This window comes from Nomascus leucogenys, chromosome 3, assembly GCF_006542625.1.
Source record: "Nomascus leucogenys isolate Asia chromosome 3, Asia_NLE_v1, whole genome shotgun sequence".
NCBI lineage: Eukaryota > Metazoa > Chordata > Mammalia > Primates > Hylobatidae > Nomascus > Nomascus leucogenys.
The window spans coordinates 149,301,316-149,317,164 of NC_044383.1; the positions used below are offsets into that span (position 1 = coordinate 149,301,316).

At 37.4% G+C, this 15,849-nt stretch overlaps 1 protein-coding gene across 6 annotated transcripts in view; it reads left to right on the forward strand.

The window, feature by feature from the left end:
* Positions 1-15,849, forward strand: part of QKI (QKI, KH domain containing RNA binding) — a 165,152-nt gene that overhangs the window by 133,588 nt on the left and 15,715 nt on the right. The window lies entirely within an intron of this gene.

Genomic DNA, 15,849 nt, shown 5'->3' on the forward strand with positions numbered 1-15,849 from the left:
TGTACCTATTAATTTAAATATTAATGTAAACTATTATTTTATAATTAATATATAATTATATAATTATATATTTTATATATATTTCAATATATATTATATTTAATATATATATTTCAATATTTATATATATATAATATATGTGTTATATATAATATATATAATATATATTATATATTATATATAATTATATATATATATATAATATATATAATATATAATATGTATATTATTATATTATATATATTATATATAACAATATATAGTATTATTATATTATATTAATTAATATATAATATATATTTAAATATTTAAATATATATTAAATATAAATATTTAAATATTTAAATATATATTTAAATATTTAAATATATTTAATATATATTTAAATATATATTAATATATATTTAATTAATAAATATAATAATTATATATTTATATAATTATATAAAATATTAATATTATGTCCCATAAACTTCTCATTGGTTGGGATAATGCATTTTAATGTTTGGGATTTTTTTAAATTTATTAAATGTATGATATTCTATACAGATACTGTAAAATTAATTTCAATACATATTTTTTAATAATTATCATTTATTAGAAAAATAGGTGAGTGATTTCTCAGTGTATTTTCTTTAGTTCAATTATTTTCATACATCCCTTTAATTTGTTTGCATGCCCTTCTGATGGTGGGTAAGTAGCATCATGTTCCTTATATATAGGCAAAGTATTTGTAATCATTCACTTTATATTAGTGTGCATTCAACTTGAATTAGTAAAAACGTTAAGAAAATCACATGTCCCTTACTATATTTAATGTGCCTGTATTTTAATTCATATTTAATTTTTCTTTACTACATTTCAAATGTTTTAGTGTTTTGATATTTATAAGTAAAATTAAGATAGTAACCATTGTGACATTTTAATAGTATATTAAAAGATTCAAATAAGCATTTTAGTATTAAGATTATTTCAGGTAAGCTTTTGGTAGCTCATTATAGCTTGATTTTTGGTTGTATTTTTAATAACTGTATTTTGAAAAATTTGAAAGTGACTATTAAATTATCTTGCGTATTCGTCACAAGGCTCCTTTATGGGAATTAACTCTGGAACCATATTGCCAAATTATATAAATAAGTAGATGTGTTTTGTTTTTTAATTCTCTTAACGTTTAAAACCTCTGTGGAGAAAAACTTAATCTTTAATGTATAAATAAAATATAAAAGTATTTATCAAAGTATCTTTAGTTATGCCTTTAAACTGACATAGCCTCAGCTTATTTTTAGTAACCTTCTTTGTAGAGTATAATATTTCTGAGAAAGTTAGCTAATTTAGGAATTAGCTTAGTGACAGTAATTTATGAATTCTCCTGTCAATTTAAATAAAAATACTTTGATTTTTTAATTTAGCATTTGTGGAATTATAACATACTTGGGAATATTTCTTTCAAGGGTTGAACGACTGACAAAAGAAATTCACCTCACAAACTTCTATTGAAAAACTGAAGTTTACAAGGCTAGAAAACAAGACTTCAGTATATACACTTAGATTTCATAATGTAAATCAGAATAGAACAAAATTACTGTGTTCTTAATTGCTTTTTTGATCACTTGATGTCTGCTCTTCAGAACTGTCATGCTCTCACCAGAATTAAAGTATCTCATTTACAATTTGTTCTTCCTGGATGGTCTCTTCTGTAACCATGCCTCCAGTTACCACTGCAGTGCTGATTATTTTTCAGTGTGCTTCTAATCTGGAATTCCAAATCAACCAACCATTCAACACCTCCATGTGGATGCCACATAGGCATCTCATACATAACATTTTGAAAACTAAAATCACACTCTTCCTTGCCCTCCCCGTATCACAATTCTTCCCTTGTTTTCTCTGTAGAATGATACTTGTTGCCTAGGACTCATCCACCTTCCTTCCACCTTTTTCTCTCCTGCCCTCACTGCTTCCCATCTATATCATCACCAAGTTCTGTCTGATTCTACCTCCGAATAGCACATATCTTTTCTCTTGTCACAGATGGAGTAGGTCTGTTACCCGTGGTGCTCCTTCCTATCCATTTTCTACTTGAGGCCAGAACTATCTTTTTAATATATAGAAATGTCATCACACTCCTTGTTTTAGGTTTTCAGTGGCTTGCCCCATGGTAAAAATGTATGGCATTCATAGCTTATCTTCATCTAACATGTGCCTACCTTTCCAACTTTGTTTCATGTTATTGCTCCTTTACACTTACACCCACACATATTAAGTAACTCGCAGTTTTCAGAACACTATGTAGTGTATTTTGGCCATCTCCAGAAAGAACTCCATGATTTATATTCTGTTCTAATATTGTAGTAGAATGCATTGTCTATGATATATAATATAATATTCTATAATAATAGTATAGAATAATTAGAACTGAATTTTTGTTTATTTGTTTATCCCCTTGCCCCTGACTGGGCATTTCAGTGACATGCATGAAGTCTGTTTCATCTTAGTATCTCTCCCTCACTGCCTTGCACATACATAGAAAGTGATCAGTAAGTGTTTGTTGAATTAATGATTGAATATTAGTCCTTTAACAAAGCACTTGTTGTTTGCTTTTCATAGTAAAAATGGAACCTAAAAACACATTCATGTAAAATCTTCCACAAGTCACTTACCCCTTTTTGCCTCATATTTTAAATCACCTCATTAGGTTGCTCTGTTCTAAATCAATTAATATCTATATACGTGTGATGGTCATACACATACGTAAGCCTACCCAAAACTATTAAATTTTACACTTTAAACAGGTAAATATTGTGGTATATAAATTATGATGGTAAAACTGTTTTTTAAAAGATTGTAATAGAACATGGTCAGTTTGGTAAGGAACTGAAAGAAGGTATGTGTGGCCAAAGTGCAGAGAGTGAAAGATTGAAGTGAGGTACCCAGTGAGTAGACCTAGCATGCTTGAGGATATTGATCTTATCTGAAGAGGACTGGGCACTACTGAAGAGTTGTAAGAAGTGAGCCAGGTTTATTTTCATTTTGTCAGTATCACTCTGGCTACAAGGTGAGAGAACATCTTAATGGGCCAGAGTAGATGTGTGAAAGGAGACCCGAACGCTGAGAGTTGGGTTAGAACTGGGTAAAATAAGCAGTCATATAAGTGGTAATATAGACTGGATGTGGTGAATGGTGATTGACAAGAAGGTACCGTTTGTAACTCCAGAATTTTGACTCGTATAACTGGATGGATAGTGCTGTATTCACTGTAATTACAGAATATGGTTGCTGACTGGGTAATTTATAAAGAAAAGAGGTTTAATTGACTCATAGTTCCATATGGCTGGGGAGGCCTTAGGCAACTTACAATCATGGCGGAAGGCATCTCTTCACAGGGCGGCAGGAAAGAGAGAATGAGTGCCGAGGGAAGAAGATTTGACCAGAGAAATGTGGGAGGAGAAGCCAGAGAGGTTGGGGCGGGGAGCGGACTTGAGGTTGGTGATGATGAAATTTGAGCAGAGCCAATGTCTTATTTTCCTTAGCAGTCCTGGAGGGGATATGCAGGAAGCATGGACAGAAAAGGGTAGGAAAAGGCTTGGGAACATCCCAGAGAAAGTGTTCTCCTGCACTCCAGTGCTGTGAATAACTTAAGACTCAGTAAAAGACCAACAGCTAGAAAATTTACTTCCTGAAAACACTGCTGGGCATGGTGGCTCACGCCTGTAATCCTAGCACTTTGGCAGGCTGAGGCGGGCAGATCTCTTGAGGCCAGGAGTTTGATACCAGCCTGGAAAACATAGTGAATCCCCATATTTACGAAAAATACAAAAAATTAGTTGGGCGTGGTGACGCACACATGTAATCTCAGCTGCTCCAGAAGCTGAGGCACAAGAATCATTTGAACCCGGAAGGTGGAGGTTGCAGTGAGCCAAGATCGTGCCACTGCACTCCAGCCTAGATGACACAGTGAGAACCTGTCTCAAAAAAACAAAACAAAAACATACTACATGGTATTCTTTACTTGTCTGTGGTTTTTAAATGAACGTATATTAACATGCAATTGTAGTAATGTTTCACTTTGTTATTCTCTACCCCTTAAAGAAAAAATTACCTTCTTTTACAATCTAACACACTACTATTTTAGCAGGTGTTTTAAGCATCTGTTTGTATTTGTTGAACAAATATTTCTTAACATTGTATATACCAGGAACCTAATTGTATACTTTTCAGAGTTAAACTATGCAATCTGTTCTTCAGTAAATGAAGAGGTGTAGTCCTAATACCATGCAGTCAAATCCATTAAAAGTTCTTCCATGGGAAATTAGGAGAGTTTCAAACTCGGAGTGTCTTAGTTTGATTTCTGTTCCTTATAGCAATACCTGAAACTGGGTAATTAATAAAGAAAAGGAATTTATTTCTTTGTTATGGAGGGTGGGAAGTCTAAGGTCAAAGGGTGGCATCTGGTGAAAGCCTTCCTGCTGGTGGGGACTCTGCAGTGTCCTGAGGCAGCGCAGGCACTACATGGTAAGGGGGTAAGTGAGCTAATGTGTTCACCCAGATCTGTCTTCCTCATCTTATGAAGCCACCAGTTCTCTTCCTGTAATAATCCATTAATCCACTAATCCATTGAGGGACTGATGGCAGAGCTCTTATGATCCACATAGAGGATTAAGTTTCAACATGAGTTTTGGAGGGGACATTTAAACCATAGCACATAGTAACAAAGCTACTTTTTCTTACAGGAATTTCAGTAATCAAAGATTTGGGGGGAAGCTATATGGCTATTAATATAAAACTGAGTTTTTAACAGGGCAAATCCAGAGTTGAATTACTTCTAACTCTGGTACCAGAGCAGTTGCCTTTTTTTCACCACTAACAAACTGTTTCTTAAATATTTGTACGAAATATTTAAAGCACCAGCCACCCCAACAAAGAGCTGCTTATGGCCAGGCGCGGTGGCTTACGCCTGTAATCCCAACACTTTGGGAGGCTGAGGCGGGCGGATCACGAGGTCAGGAGATCGAGACCATCCTGGCTAACATGGTGAAACCCCATCTCTACTAAAAATACAAAAAATTAGCCGGGCGTGGTGGCGGGCACATGTAGTCTCAGCTACTCCGGAGGCTGAGGCAGGAGAATGGCGTGAACCCAGGAGGCGGAGCTTGCAGTGAGTGGAGATCATGCCACTGCATTCCAGCCTGGGCAACAGAACAAGACTGTCTCAAAAAAAAAAAAAAAAAGCTGCTTATGTTGGAGGACAGGGGCATAGATCAAATTTTAACCAATAATGGCCAGCCAATGTGAATGTTACCTAATTCATTGATTCCTGATTCCATTTCTTATGAAAACTCATATATTAGAAAAATACCAGTGCTTGCATATCTGTGTGCATAAGGATATAGGAAAACACAAATCATTTTCTCCTAGTATACTGTCACGACACTGAGCGCTTCTGTGATCTGTGGTCATCAAAATTTGTAGGGATTTCTCCTCACCACCAGCAGCCAGTCGGTTCTGACACCAGATTCCTCAGCAGACACCAGCTGGGTGTCCTTTGATTTAATCCTGTTCTGACACTGTCCACCTGGAGATAGCATTAGGTCCCACAGGTTGAGGGCTCCAGTTCCACAAGACTTCTCCCACTTCAGGCACCAGTCACAAGTAGTAGGTGGTAGCCCATACTTCTTCCTTAACTTACTTTATTCTAGCTTAGCCTAACTCTGAGGTTCAAGATTTTAGTCAGTAATTTGTGTTGAAGATATCATTAGACATCTGATGAAACAACAAAGAAAAAAGTTAAGATGGGCAGCAACCAAAATTAATTACCTCCTCTGGTGTTACCACCATGACTACATCTGAAAATAGTTTGGGTATAAGTGAAAGTAGCAGTCATGACATAAAATTGTTTTAAATGTCAGGTAGTTTTCTACCTCTACTATTCTGTGAGGTTGTCAAGATTGTGCTTGATAGCTTAGAAATCTCATGAATATCTCCTGGTGAAAAGCATTTACTTTGAAGAGTCAGAGTCACTTTGAAAAGTACTTCATTACTGTGATGAATACATTACACAGCATTACCTTGGAAGTCTTGCAAGAGCAATTGGAGTGAATTAACAATTTAACCACAGACCTTCATGGGTAAGTTTAATACAGTTAACTCTCTAAAATTGTATGCAACATTTTTTGCTTACACAGTTGACTCTTGAACATAGTAGGGATTAGGGGAACCACCCCCACGTGCAGTTGAAAATCCACGTGTAATTTTGACTCCCTAAAAACGTTGCTCCTAATCACCTGCTATTGGCAGGAAACATTACTGGTAACAGTTGATCAACACATATTTTGTATATTATGTATATTATATACTGTATTCTTACAATAAAATAAGCTACAGAAAAGAAAATGTTATTAAGAAAATCAGAAGGAAGATAAAATATATTTGCTATTGAAGCAGAAGTGGATCATCATAAAGTTCATTCGTTCGTTTTTTTTTTTTTTGACAGAGACTCACTCTGTTGCCCAGGCTGGAGTGCAGTGACAAGATTTCAGCTCACTGCAAGCTCCGCCTCCCGGGTTCACGCCATTCTCCTGCCTCAGCCTCCCGAGTAGCTGGGACTACAGGTGCCCGCCACCATGCCCAGCTAATTTTTTGTATTTTTTTTTTTACTAGAAACGGGGTTTCACCGTGTTAGCCAGGATGGTCTCGATCTCCTGACCTCATGATCTACCCACCTCAGCCTCCTAAAGTGCTGGGATTACAGGCATGAGCCACCGTGCCTGGCCTTATAAAGTTCTTTATCCTAGTCATCTTCATACTGAGTAAGCGGAGGAGGAGGAGGGGTTGGTCTCACTGTTTCAGGGCCGGCAGAGGCAGAAAAATGTCTGTATAAAAGTGGACCTGCATGATTCAAGCCCATATTGTTGAAAGGTTCAGCTGCGTACTCATGTATGTTTTCTAGAGAAGGAATCTATAGTTACCATAAGATTCTTAAAGCTGTTGTGATTATCTCCCCAGGCCTTTTCATTTGGTCTTCCACCGCAGCCTGTGCAAACTCCCATCATAATCCCAGTTACACATCATTTAACTTCCTTTACCTTTCTATTTCAATGCTCATTCTGAATATGAATGAGTTTAATATATTTTCACTTTAAGAACTTTTTGTCAGGCAATCATTACAACATCTTTTAGGTTCTGCCCACCTCTAAGCCCCCTCACCACCACTCCCGCCACAGTGGGTATACTTTTCTTAGTTTTTGCCTCTCTATCCTACTTCTCAAAACTAAGAGATTTTTAGATAGTCATAATTTTCAGGTTCTTTTTTTTTTCTTTTGAGGTGGAGTTTCACTCTTGTTGCCTAGGCTGGAGTGCAATGGCACGATCTCGGCTCATTGCAACCTACACCTCCTGGGTTCAAGCGATTTTCCTGCCTCAGCCTCCCAAGTAGCTAGGGTTACAGGAATGCACCACCATGCCCAGCTAATTTTGTATTTTTAGTAGAGATAGGGTTTCACCATGTTAGTCAGGCAAGCCTCAAACTCATGACCTCAAGTGATCCACCCACCCGGCCTCCCAAAGTCCTGGGATTAAAGGCATGAGCCACCATGCCCAGCTCAGGTTCCTATTTTTTATCTTCTTTTGTAGAACAAGGCTCTATTAAACTCCCAATTGGTATTTGTATGTCCCACCTTCCAGGCCAACCATATCATCTGATAATATCCATCTAAAATAACAATCAACTTTGGAGGTGTTTTTTTTTAAATCTATAAAATGATGTGGCTCTACTAATGCTAGTATGTAGCCGGAGTTGTGGATCATACAAATCTTTCCAAAGTTTATCATGCCTATTAAGATTACTATTACTATTAATAAAATCACAAATTGTATCATACTGTATTTAGCATTAGAATAAGTAAGTACTTATTATTGAGAGTTGGCTTTTGTTTTTCTGAGATTATTACTTTTCAATGGATCTGTTTATACCTTGTTGAAGAGAGGCAGAACATATTGTCCTAAGGTACAAATCTTTGTTAGTTTTATATAGTTTTAATGGAGGAGGAGCATCATATTTGTGTGTGAGTGTTTTAAGCTTTTCTGGTTAAAGTGCCTGACACTTTCCCTTTACCTTGCTTTATCTGTGGAAAGTTATTGATTGGTTACACAGATATTGAGAACTGAAAAAGGAGAAAGAGAGGCTGTAATACAGATTTAGAGACTGCAAAAAAGCATCTTTTACCCCAGGGCTGGAATAAAAGAGAAGAAAGCCTGTGTAATGATGGAACCAAGACCCTGGCTTGGTGTCTCTCAGCTAATTCAAGAACCTCAGGAGCTGAGAGGAGAGAACCCTGGCTGGCTGCTTTTGGTATGCGTGGAGGGAAGGGGCTGCACGATGAGACTGGTTCTAGAGGTGCTGGGAAAGAAGCATGGAGCCAGGAGAGAGCTGCCTCTGGCAAGTGCATAGCTGAAAGGAGCGCACATGGGAGGGAGAACATCTCTCTCCCTCATCCAGCTCTTCAGGGTCGGCCGCTTTAACACCCACACTATGCCTCAGTTCTGAGAACCTCACAGAAAACCAGCTGGCAAAGAATTAGTTGTAGAGCCCTACATTAAGCATTGGAAAGAATATGGCAGGTCAGTTTGGAACTTAGTTAACTGCCACATCATCTTGGAGAAAAATTCAGAAATATGAAAGCGTATTTTTCTACCAGCTGTATAGGATACATTGGAATAAGTTGATCAACCAGATGAATATTCAGCTGTCTATCTGACATCTCCACTTAGGTGTTTAAGATAAGTATTTCAGATGTAACCTTTCAAGAGAGAACTTCTGATTCCATATTCCTCAATTTTTATCTCATTACATGGAGCCACCATCTACTTTATTGCTGAAATCAAGAACCTAAACAACATTGTTTAATTTCTCCTTTTCCCTTACCCTCTGTGTCCAACTGATCATCAGGCCCTGTCAGGTTAACATAACTCTTCTCATCTCTGTTACGACCTCCACCCCAGTCCGGTTCATCCTCTCTGTTGCCTGGACCATATTAAAGCTCCTGACCCATCTCAGTAATCAGGCTGGCGCCCCCAGCAGTCCATCCACAAAATAGCAGAGTGAGGCTTTTAAGACAAATCCTTTTTTGTCACTTCCCTCTCATAAACCACTTTGTTTAAGTCAATCAAATTATTTGTCATCTTCTGTCTGCCAAAGCCGTCGGAGCAGATCAAGGTGGTAATTGGCATCAGAATTCTTTATAAAATGTGGTCACTCTTCATTTTTTCTTTTCTCTGATATTTGTTATTCTCCAAGTAAATTAGTCATGTATTTTTTTGTTTGGAAAACCTTTTCTACCCATTATTTCAAACTTATAGAAAACTAATTCATTTTTTAAAATATGTTGAGCACATTCATTTTTGCAAGGCTTTGGGGGCTACAAGGAACGTGGGTTTATTGGTTATTGGTTCATTTATGGATACAATTCATGAGAAATTTCTTTAAAAATCAAAAAATAGAAAAACTGAGATAGCACATGGCTATATATGATTGATCACCCCAAAAATAAGCAGCGTGAATTTATAAAAGCAAGACCAATATGCCTGAGAGTGCTTAGAAAAGCCTGCACTCAGGAGAATCACTTGAACCAGGGAGTTGGAGGTTGCAGTGAGCCAAGATCACGCCACAGCACTGAAGCCTAGCGACAGAGCGAAACTCCATCTCAAAAAAAAAAAAAAAAAAAAAAAGCCTGCACTCTGGGAGAAGATGATGATCTATGTTATTGAGGAACACATAGGATGCTTCTAATAGGAGCCTAACTTGGAGAGGAAAGTACCAGGTCTACTCAGGGGGATTGTGGACAGATGATTTTGACTAATGCAAAATATTTGCAAGCAAGATTGCTCATATAAACTGTTCAGTGCCCTGAATGCTGGAGAATTTGGGCCTTTGTGATAGGCAGTGGTTCGAATTATGTTTTTAGTTGACATAGTTTTAATGATTTGGAAATGCACATTTGTTTCAGCTCTTTGGTGATTATTGTAGTTTTTTTTAAAGTATATAGATCTAAAAATACTAAATAAACATGATTTTCTTACTTTCTAACATGAGGTCTGATGAATTCAAAAGATACTTCCACTTAAAGGCATCATAAGACTGGAGAAGGTATAATGTAATGGTTAAAACATGAGGACTTTGAATCAGGTATTCTGGGTTGGAAGCCAGGTTTGCAATGTGAACTTTTGTGACTTTGAATAAGCTGCCTATCCTGCGTGAGCGTCAGGGATAATGCACTGCCAATACCACAGATTTGTTAGGAAGCATAAATGATTGAATAATGAAGACCTAGTGTCTAAATCTAGAAAAGTTGAACAATGTATAAATTACATTAAACGTGACCTGTTTGTATCCTTTTTAACATGGCTATTAAACATAGTTGATGATGGCCAGGCGTGGTGGCTCATGCCTGTAGTCCCAGCTCTTTGGGAGGCCAAGGTGGGTGGATCACCTGAGATCAGGAGTTCGAGAGCAGCCTGACCAACATGGTGAAACCCCATCTCTACTAAATACAAAAAATTAGCCGGGCGTAGTGACATATGCCTGTAATCCCAGCTACTTGGGGGGCTGAGGCAGGAGAATCACTTGAACCCAGGAGGCAAAAGATGCAGTGAGCTGAGATTGCACTCCAGCCTGGGCAACAAAAGCAAAATTCCATCTCAAAAAAAAAACAAAAACAACAAAAAAGGCATAGTTGATGATATATCTATATCTTAATATGTATAAATTAAAATATGTATATTTATACATACCCATAATTCGTCATCCTTAATGGCAAGCCTCCAGAAGTGCAGAAACCTGTGTTTATAGTTGCTTCATCCCACTTAGTGTGAGTATTTTTCTGTTTGTTACAGATTGGATTATAGGAGTATCCCCCAGACTCTGCCGGGTGTTAAAGAATCTGTGGTATCTTTCTGTAAATCTGAAAAACTGAAATTCTCAAGGCACTTCCCTGATACCACAGGTTTTAGCTATTAGCAGGAGTGTATTCTATTTTTGAGCTTTTACATTTCAAAAGTAAAGACATTCTTTGTTGTGCTTTAATAATCTTTCCATATTTTCCATACAAATACAAGGGAAATATTCATCTGCCCTATGACCCAGCAACTCTACTCATAGGTATTTATCCAAGATAAATGAAAACTTATATTTGCAAGGAAGCCTTATATGAGAATTTTCAGAGTGGCTCTGTTCACATATCCAAAAAGTAGAGACATTCAAATGTCTGTAGCAGAAGAATAGATAAATAACATACTACTCAGCCATTAAAACAGATGAACTACAGCGACATGCAGCAATATGGATGAGTCTGACAGCTGTCATACTGAGGGAAAGAAATTGAGCACAAAAGATTATATATGCCTTCATTATCTGAAAATCTAGTCTAGGCAAGTTAGATAGATGGTTAGGGCTTGTGGTACAAGGAGACTTTCTGGGTTTGTGGAAATGTCCTGTGTCTTCAATGGAGTACTATTTAGCCATAAAAAAGAATAAGATCCTGTCATTTGCAACAACATGGATGAAACTGGAGGTCATGTTAAGTGAAATAAGTCAGGCACAGAAAGAATCTTCACATGTTCTCACTTTTTTGTGGGAGCTAAAAAAATTAAGACAATTGAACTCATGGAGATAGAGTGTGGAGTGATGGTTCCAGAGGCTGGGAAGAGTGATTGGGAGGGCACAGTGGGAATGGTTGATGGGTACAATAATATAGTTAGAATGAAGAAGATCTAGTGTTCGATAGCACAACAGGGTGACTACAGTCGACAATAATTTATCGTACATTTGAGAATAAGTATAATTGGATTGTTTATAATACAAAGAAAGGATAAATGCTTGAGTTGATGGGTACTCCATTTACCCTGATGTGATTAATATGCATTGTATGCCTGTATCAAAATATCACATGTACTTTATATATACATACACCTACTGTGTGCCCACAAAAACTTAAAAAAAAAAAAAAAAAGGAAGAAATATCGTGATTGGATATTGCACTTAAGACCTTGGGAGTCCACTGCATGTGAATTTTGCTTCCATTTTTTTAATGATTCTTGAATATAGGGAAAATACTTAGGAAATCAGAAGCTATGAGATTGCGGATAATCACTTGAGTTCAGTATTACAAAATATGATTTTAATGACCCATTTTACAAATGTAAAAGTTAGTGTTCTGTCTCTGTAGGGTTGCTCATTCCCGATCAAGGTTCTGCAGGGTACTTTGTGAACTATCTGGAGTTGACATGTACAACTTCAGGATGCCCTGTTTGATCAGTTATAATTTTTGAGAAAAAAAGAGGTCAGAAAAACTGGTCTGAAGACTGGCTCATAGACGCTCTAGAGCCTCTAGACTGTAGAAGAAACTTAGTTTTCTCATCTGAACTTACATTTGAAAAAGAGGTGACATATACCTTCAACAGTGTTTAGGCAGGTACATACTAGCAAATCTCATTGTCAAAACCACGACAGTAACATTGAAATAACCACTTCGATGTGAAAGTAATTCTATAATTAACCCTGTTGTCTCTTTTTTTTTTTGGAGACAGAGTCTCGCCCTGTTGCCTAGGCTGGAGTGCAATGGTGCAATCTCGGCTCACTGCAACCTCCACCTTCCAGGTTCAAGGTTCAAGTGATTCTCCTTCCTCAGCCTCCTAAGTAGCTGGGACAACAGGCACCCGCCACCACGCCCAGCTAATTTTTGTATTTGTAGTAGAGACAGGGTTTCACCATGTTGGCCAGGCTGGTCTCGAACTCCTAATCTCATGATCTGCCCACCTGAGCCTCCCAGAGTGCTGGGATTACAGGCGTGAGCCACCGTGCCCGGCCCGCGAACCCTGTTGTCTCTTAAGACACACAAGATCATGCTCTATGAATACAGAGTGGTGGGGAGTGGTCAGGACATGAGGGTCAAGCCCATCCTGGACTGAGACCACCTAGAATCAAATTCCAGCTCTGCCAACTAAATCCTGTGCATTTCTGGGAGGCATTAGTGTACCCTGCCAAAATGTGGCGGTGATCTGGTGTAACATACCATCACCTCCAGCAACACCATATGGCAGACTACACCAGGATCTCCTCCTATGCCGCTCTTATTTTTATTCTCTTGGGGTGATCTCTCCTGTTTTCATTATCCTGCACCCTGCAGATTACACAAGTGTGCACACACAGTGGTGATCACATGCATTTCATCCATCTTTTTCCTCTGTGGTTTTCTCCCTTGTTTGACACTCCATTGCCAAATAATGAATAGTTATTTTGCTATCCAAAAGGAGCAGTTCAGTGCCAACATGTTTTCAAGCACCTGTCCTTCTGCAGGAAACTCTTCTTTCATCTTTATTTCCTCTTCGTTGGAAGTAAATTTGTCCTCTTATTTGCTGACATTTTCAAACTTGTACCACTTCTTTCTCGCTATGGTAGATGACTGGAGGTAAACCTACTGCTCTTCTTTTTATTTTTTTATGTCGAGTATAATTTATAATACTTGTGGTATTCCATTTTTATATATAAATTTAAATTTGAAACTTTTGGTAAGTATTCATTTTCAGCTGACTAGTTTTTAGCAAATAAGTTTAAGAAGTTTTATTATAATGGATTTGATTCTTTTCAATAGTAGCTTACTTATTTCGTTTTTAACAAATAATTTCTGTATCTTTCAAAGATCATACTTAACTTTTTGTATATCTTTGTACAAGTTGATAGTCAAATTCCACAGGCCTGCAAGTATCTACTCCCTGTAATCTGCTGCAAAGTAGGTTTTTAAAAAGTTGGCAGTAGCACATCAAAACATTGTCTTTGTTTCACTCATATTTTTCTTTAATTCTTGTGATTTACTAAAAGCTCACTGAACAGTTCCGTTTACTATATATTATAGTATACCATTCACCATTGTAATGCCAAAAACAGAATTTTGTGTGTCATTACAGCTATGATAGAAAGGAGTACTGAGAAGTCTGTGTCCTGGTCGTCCTTCCCCTTTTATGAATCAGAGAGGAACAAAACCATATCAGAAAATTATTTCATTGTGTTACTTTCATTGTAAATATCACAAAGTCATGTAAAGTTACTGGGATTTGATGATACATAAAAGCGGGGGGCACTTAGTTCTATCTCTACACAGACTTTGATAGATGGACCCTCATCTACTGCTTGCTTTGACTGTGGCTAAAGTTTATGTTGGACTTAGACATTTGGGATTTGGAAATAAAGTTAAAGACTTCTCATACCAGTCACTTATAACTTCTAGCAAATAACTTGGGGGTGGGCTGTAGGAACATGGGGTTAGGCAGTAGTAACAAAGAAATAAGCCCTATTCTCATGGAGCTTACTTTGGGAGTGGTGATACTCAACAGACTGTAATTTGAAGTAGAAGCAATTAACTTTGTCGATAGGTTCTTAGAGATACAACTTTAAACAAAATGAGTATATTGCAGCCTCTTTTTTCATCAATGTTATAATGAAACCATGTTGAAAGCAATGGCGTTATTTGAGGACCTGCTGTCCGTCATTTCACTTAAAGTTAGTTTTGAAGAACGTATTGACCACATTAAGTGAGGATCTACTGTAATCTAGGGATGGCCCCTGGAGAAGGAAGGTAGCATTTAGGTTGAAGTTTGTGGGGATGAGGATAGGTAGGATTTGGAAAGAGAGAGGGGCAGAGCAGTGCACAGGGGAGCACTTAGGATGGAGGAAGTGGAAATATGCACAGAGATGAATGGCGGAGAGCAATCTGGTTTGACTTAGGATGTTACTTACATATCTGTGTAAAGTAGTAGATTAATGGGCTTAACTTGAGAGGATATTTTGGGACCAGATTATAGGCAACTAAAGTTTTTTTATATTTTTAGATAGTAAGAAACCGTGAAAGTGTTTTGAGACAGAATGTTGAGAAACATGATGAAAATTGTGATTTGGGCAATTAATCTGGCCTTTGTGTAGAGATTGATTGGAGAACAGACACCATTAGCAACATGTTTTAGTAGTTTGGGTGCGATGCCAAAAACGACTGGAACAGTGAATGGAAAGAGTGGGACTAATTCAAGGTAAATGGGGTGGCCAAACATTTTGATGATTAGAGACTATCCTGATTTACGTTTGAAGCGTGGTTATTATTAGTGCCCCTTTTTGCTTTTAAATGTTTTCTGCTTTGGACAATAAATCATATGGTAACCCTAAAGATAGATTGCTGTAGCATTGATAGCACTTGCTAATTAGATTCAAAGGAGACAGGGATGGTGGTGTAAGAGAGCAGAATATATGGTTTTTTTAGAAGTTATTATTTCACTGAGTTTTCCTTTTTTGAAGAATTAAGCATAAAATTTCCTTACCTAAATTCTACAATCAAATCTTGTATGTTTAAAATTCTTTGTGTGCATGCACGTGCGTGTTTGTGTGTGTGTGTTTAACGAACACATTTGAGTTTTGGAATATTCAGCAAAATGATAGTTGCTGGCTGTGTGCAGTGGCTCACACTTGTAATCTTAGCACTTTGGGAGGCTGAAGCAGGAGGATCACTTGAAGCCAGGAGTTTGAGAGCAGCCTGGGCTACAAAACGAGACCTTGTCTCTACAAAAAATAAAAAAAATTAGCCAGGCATGGTGGTGCATGCCTCTAGTCCTGGCTACTTGGGAGGCTGAGGTAGGAGGATGGCTCGAACCTAGGAATTTGAGGTGGCTGTGAGCTAGGATCATGCCACAGCACTGCAGCCTGGGTAAGATACAGAGCAAGACCCTGTATCTAAAAACAATAAAATTAATTAAAATAATTTTAAAATGATAGATGCTGAAGAGAATATGTTTAGTCTTATCTCACATTTTCAT